Here is a 7,011-nt window from a genome sequence, read left to right on the forward strand (position 1 = left end):
GGTATACGTAAATTGTTTTATTGTGAACATGTTCAAGTTATGCGTACTCCCACAAAATCATAAAAAGAAACCTAACTGTAACCCAGTGTTTCGGTTTCTGCGAGATAGGCTATTGGGGGTGGCCGCATCATGGCTTGGAACCCTTCTGTTGTACCAATTTATTCGGAAATCTCCCAGAACACTTTCTCATTCACTGCCAGCGCCGTTATAAAAACGTAGTAGATGCGACAACGCTGCAGCTCAGGCTCTGCCAACTAGCCCTTACTGCACACTTACAGAAGAACGGACATACATTGGGAAATTTTTAGATTTTTTTTTAAAGTGAAAGTAAAGTGCACACAACTAACGTCAGCCATTCAGGGGATTTAATCAACATTTCCGACATCGAAAACTCTAACAGCAGATAGTTTTTACCGTTCACACCGTCATCTCAAGAAAAAGGTTTCGCTATGTGCAGAGTTTTCATCGTTGTATTCGGTCGTAATTTTATTGCCTCCTCGTGTTTCCGAATCACATGCACAGCTGCCCCAGTTCTCAGAGTCTGCGTGGCGCACAACCCCTCACAAATTACCGTGCACGAATTGTGCACAACTACTGAGTTAGTGGGTTACAAACACCATAATGCAGCGAGGTCTAGAGTTACGATGGCCTTAACGTAAGACGTCGTAACCAGAAGCTCTGATGGACAATTGTGAGCTTTTAACTGAACGCACAACAGTATTAGGCAAAATCCTCGAAAAAGCACAATCATTCATTCAGCGATTCTTGCGCGGACCCTTATTGGTGGTAATAACTTTATTGAGTTGTCCTGCAGTTTTGTCGACCCGGGCTCAGGTCACCCACGACGGGACGTTGAGATCTTGTCTGAGCGCCGCCTCGCGGGCCTGCTGGACAGCCCAGAGTTGGTCACCGAGGTCGGAGCTGCGCAGAGCGGCGGCCCACATCAGCGATAGGGTCTCGGAGTTTAATTCGTTTTTGTGTTGGGTGTTACATTCCCATAGCATGTGTTTGAGCGTAGCTGTTTCCTGTTTGCATATCTTGCATGTGTCTTCTTTGTGTACAGCGGGGAATATCCGTTTCAGGTGAAACGGGTTCGGGAAGCTTTTTGTTTGCAGTTGACGTAGGGCCACTGCTAGTTCCCTGTTTACGTCTTTGCGCAAAAAAAAAAAGAAATGACGTATGAAATGACGTACCACCATTGCGAGGATGTGAAATAAAATGCATCTCACGAACGAAGCTAATAATTGTCGCACGCGTCCAAACACACACACGCACGCACACACACACGTGCGAGCGCACCCACGCACGCATGCACACGCACACACGCGCGCGTACACACACACACACATCCCACACACACATAACACAACATAAGCGTACACGCTTGTGTTGTGCGTGTGCATGCGTGCGTGCCTGCGTGCCTGCGTGTGTGTGTATGTGTGTGTGTGTGTTTGGACGCATGCGACAATTATTAGCTTCGTTCGTGAGATGCATTTTATTTCACATCCTCGCAATGTAGTACGTCATTTCATACGCCACTTCTCTTTTTTATTTCATCCTATTGACGTCCCGCGTCATATCATACATAGGATTGCCACCAGTCGTACGCATACGTTGGTTTACAACGTGGGCCACATAATGAGCAACACCGTGGGCACAGGCACTGCGTCACTTCAAATTAAGACTATGGGCTATATAATAGAAAGCTGAGACTAACACTATAGAGGACGACAACGAATTGTGCAGCAGCAACAAGTTTTGATAACTAGAAACGTTTAGGCGTTTTTTTCTTTCTTTCATCTCGCATGGAAAATTAAAGCTCAAATAAGTCTTGAAAAAAAATCATTATCCGCGCCCTATGAGCAAGAAAAAGCTCAAACTAGAAAACAAATACGATAGGTTTGGGCTCCAAACACATCAATGACAAACTTGATGGTTGTCAGGGACGGACGCTGCACTTATGTTTGCTAACACCTAATATAGTGTCATGATGAGTATGAAAATTCAGGCTACTGCGGGCATACAGAAAGACAGCCTATCAGACGTTAGGCAGAAGTTCGCCGCAGAGCATTAATATTACTGCCTTCCACAGCAGCGCACGCTCAATACAATTATGCCCTGAAACACCTCAATGCACTTTGAAATGACAAATCAGAGTGCGCCACAAAGATATAAGCGCGCGCCATCCTCGGCTATCAGTTCTGGCTTCTGGCTAATGAGCCGCACCGGCGCGTTCCAACGCTTACCTGTGTCAGCTCGAGTGGTGCAGAAGGGCATATTGATGTTCGTATGACTGCTACACCACTATAGTAGAAATTTCTTCTTAAGTCGTCATTTGCGACGTTGGTTGGGTTTTGCGAATCGACTTACGCTTACTATTGGCTGATGTACTGAAGTTCGCATCTGTGCTATTACATGGATGCATTTTTTCGACTATAGCGCTCGTTTCTGCAGCAGCAGGCATCGCAAGCTTTCTGATCTTACGAACTGCTTTAGCTTTGTGAATACAGTTTTTTTCGTAAGATTTTCCTTACGCGAAAGTTTGCTTGCAAGTTCCCTTTGTGAATTCCGCCCCTGCATTATTGTTTTGTCGCAAACAAGAATATAACGTTACGTGCAGTCCAAGGCAACAAACTTCAGAATAAAGATACCTCGCGTTATATTCGAGCAAAATGGTAAGCTGCATTGCATGTTTTACATCAAATAAAATTTCCTAAATTGACAGTGTGAGGGTTTTATAGACAAAGTAAAATATAATCAGCCCAAATAGCACCAATCTACAATGGCATGCAATAATGATTAATCTCGCATAATATAAATCGTGTAGTTTTAATGTTACAAAACAAGAAGTTTACCCTGTCAATTTCAGTACGCAGGGGGCACCGCTTGGGGAAAGCAATGGCGATGTAACGTCTACGTTAACAGGCATTGCCGATGCATTCCTGTTACATCGTCCAACAAAAAAATCAATTCCTAGATGCAAGATTGTCTTATACATTATTCGAACTTGCGAATCTAGTTTCTACACTCACCATAATTTGAACACCTCACATTTACAATTGACCTTCACAGGAAATAGATATGTCGACGCCAGCCTCCTATATTGCTAAACCTTGCTACATACTATACAGAAAAATTAGAGCGGAACAACTTAACTCGAAAGCTATTCAGGGCTGATGTGTTGCAGAGCACATATTCAAATGCGGCATTATATGTATTCCAGCTTGACTGATTTGCTTTCACAATCTTGTATGAGCAAATGTAAATTATTACAGCGAAGCTGTTTGTGGCTAGGGTTCCGGATATTTTTCATGCGCGTAAGCAAAACCTCAGGTCCCGGGCGAACGCACTCGTGCGGCTGCTCGCGCGTTCGTCGTCATCTTCGTTCACAGCTGGCTCGTCGGCGTGAACGCGCTTGTGCCACCGTAATGTGTTCGTCGTTGTCTTCAAGACCACAACTTTCAAGACCACCAGATTCCCACGTAGATAATAAAGGTTTCTGAAAGATTTGCCGCTGAGCGACCTGTGTCGGCCATGTCTACGTTGGCACCGCCCTCTCATTGTCGGCGTTCCTATATCTTGCGTATCTAATTTCCTTTCCTTCCACTCTCCCGTGGTGGCCATATATTTACAAACCAGAACGACAAGTAGCCGTTCACCATTTTGAATTTCACTTCTGTTCAGTCGTCGTAGTCGGGAGGCCGTGTATCGTTCACACTGCCGAGGAGCAACGCGACTATGAAGAGAAATGGCGAGAACAGATATGGGAGTGCAATCGGCGCCACATGGCAACCAACCTCAATTGTCCACCGTTCAAGGCAAACAATGTCGACCGATCAGTACAATAAATATGTGCGCGTACTTTTCCTCACGATGACCACCGATCAAGACAATAAATGTGTTTCTACCTACGGTCAAAATTCTGTGTGCTTTCTGTGTCTTGTGCTAAACAGTATCGCAGGTCATTCACCTTCACAGAGTCCAATGGCTTATAATTTTTGCTCCCTGTTTAGCATTTTTCGCCTCGTAGACCACAATTGAATGTCATCAATATACTAAGAGAGCCTAATTTGGCTTATGCATTAACCACTACATACATACAATGCAACAGCTTCACTCTGTGATATGTGTTATAATATTGAAGGGGTGCTTGTGCACCAGCACTCCGATATCACGAACAGTGATAACCTACACAGCGAAGTAGTTGGACATGATTCAGGCAGTAAAGACTTGAAAGGAGAAACCCACTCACTTTGAGGGCAACACTGTTACGGTAACTTGAGTGCAAGAATCCACTTGAGGCAGCATACCTCATCTCAGTTCGAGCAGGACAACAGAAACTAGTCTTTCTGTTAAACACAATTATGAATTAGTAATGCTAAGTTGCCTTGCTCCTGCTCAGTACCAACACAAGCATCTGATTTTCAAGCATATCTAATCGCCGCTTTAGCAATACAACTAAAGTATTTGTAAAATAGAGTATATGAACATTCGATTCGCTCTTTGATATGTCCATTTTTTTGTATCTGATACAACATTTACAGCTAACTTACTGACACGAATGCATTCATTCTCCAGACATCCTTCGAACCAAACGTCTTGCTGCACGGGAAACAGTTACACCAAGAAAAGACAAGCCAGAGCAAAAAAGTTATTTTGACGCTACAATAAAAAAGTGCATGCAAACAAGTAAATAAGTATCACACGTAGTGAACAACTGCTATTAATTCGAATGTTTATGTATACAAGCATCTTAGGCAGATGATCGGATACAGCATGCTCTCAAACGGGTTTTCACATCAATAGAAGTGATGTGCGAAACTGAATTCACTTTTAGTCTACGTTTTATTGCTAGTGAGCAAGAGGTTATGCGTGTAACACAGAAAATTTTCATCTCGATCGAGCCGAATGGAATTGAAAACAATTTGTCATGATAGGAGAACCTCTTTCTCGTTCACGCGCCATTTTTGAACTGAGATGCTGTTTATTGGCCTTTTGAAACAATATTTCTGTTTGTGACGCCAGCTCGGCACACATAATTTTCCCACTTAGGCTATGCAAACCGAACCAATAAAATTACAACGGACTCACCTCATGAGCAAAGTTACGAGAACGCGTAGAGTGTTGAACATCCGTTAAGGGCAGGTAATACGTGCACTCAAATACAGGACTTCTTTGATGCCGCAGAGTGCAGAGTTTCGTAGACAAGTGAAACGTTCAGCGCAAATATCCCCACGCTATGACCGCTCATGACTAGCACACAAGCGTACACCACACAACGAAAAATTTAAACATGCCGTGAGTGAAACACAGCGACCATCCATCACTTCTTTTCTTCTTTCACGATGCGTCCATCTCTGTCCCTTGAGGCCTTGCTTCGCTCTTGACTACTAATCAAGACATATGTACGGTCTACTAACAATTTTTACAGAATAGAACGATAAACGACGGCTGAATACACATTTGTAGCTTTGGCAACCCCACTTGTTAGCTCCTTCTAGATCGGGGATGACGATGATGATGATGATGGTGATGATTTAATGGCATTCCCTTTGAAACGTAGCGGTGTCAATATAGTCACCTAACCTGCTTGATTTATTCAGACATGTCATACATTCTTTTATGCAGGATCTCCTGAATAGGTTTTTCCCTGGAAATCTACCTGGTACCACTACCTATGATTGACGTAATAGTTCAGCGGAAGCCCGCTAGGTGGAGAGAAGTAGCTAAAGAGAAAATAAGACATCCACCTAATCGTAGCAATTGCTACAAAGGAAACCCATACGGGTTCCTCGAATGCAAAACCTCCCAGTTGAAGAAAAATTCGTCCTTGTCCGGGACTCGAACCCGGTACCACCGCATTTCCGGGGCAGCCGCTCTACCATCTGAGCTAACCAGGCAGCCAGCAGATGGCAGGGCGAAGTCGAATTTGTCAACAACTCGAAGCAAAGGCAAGTGATTGACGTAATAGTTCAGCGGAAACCCGCTAGGTGCAGCCGCTAGGTTTGCTACTGGGGATAGCAAGCCCCAGTGTTGCATTTCAGTGTACTGAGAAGCGTCAATAAGCTCTAGTATAGTCGTAATTTGGCCTGGTTGGCACTCGTAATGAACGGGTAATTAATGAGTTGTGTAATAACTTGCTCTCATAGGTGTAATAAAACACATGGAACAAATGGCGTTGCAGCTTGGGTCATAAAACAAATAAATTTTATTGCGATAGCAATTATATGGACACTTCAACCGGATTTCTGCCGTCGGCGTCGCCGTCGCCGTCGCCGTGAGGTTCCCTATAGATAAAATCTTCGCCGCGCGCCGTATGCCCGAGCGGAAGCGTGCGGGGACGCGCGCTGTCACTGAGAGCGAACGCACTCAATCTCCCACGCGCAAGCAAGGAAGCGGGAAGCCAGCGCCGGAGGGAGCGGGGGGGGGGGGGGGGGGGGGGGGGGCGCACTTCTTCTCTGCCGACAACCGCGCTCGTCTCTCCGCCCGCACCGTCTCTTATCTCCCCACGGCTCTGACCTTTAAGCGCCGTGCATTCGCCGCTCAGTTTCCGTTGAAGCGATAGACCGCACGTACCTTCGCCGCTGCGGCGTTTGCGCTTGCTGCCTGCGTTTTGACAGTCTTTCTCTGCAGTCATTCAGTGTGATCTATTCATGTTTGTTTGTGCGCGCTCACACCACGCTTGTTCATTCAGTTAGTAATAGTCGGGCCACATTTTCCAACGCACGCTACACATGCAATGCTGCCCGGATCGGCAGTGCAGCGCTACAGGTGTGTCCCTTCGCACGCGCTGCCCACGGGAAGCGCTTCTCATCAACACCACCGTTTCACACGCGCCTTCTCGTGGTCATCGAGTCTCTCTTCATGTCGGTCTACTTACGCCGCAGCACACCTGCTTACTTAATCAGCTCATGTTTACAACAATTCATATTGCTACCAAAGCCGCTCACCTTACTTCGCATGACATTGCTGTGTTGCTATCGCATTCATTGCTTCGCCCTTAGGCGAAAC

Source organism: Dermacentor silvarum, chromosome 7 (genome assembly GCF_013339745.2).
Source record: "Dermacentor silvarum isolate Dsil-2018 chromosome 7, BIME_Dsil_1.4, whole genome shotgun sequence".
NCBI lineage: Eukaryota > Metazoa > Arthropoda > Arachnida > Ixodida > Ixodidae > Dermacentor > Dermacentor silvarum.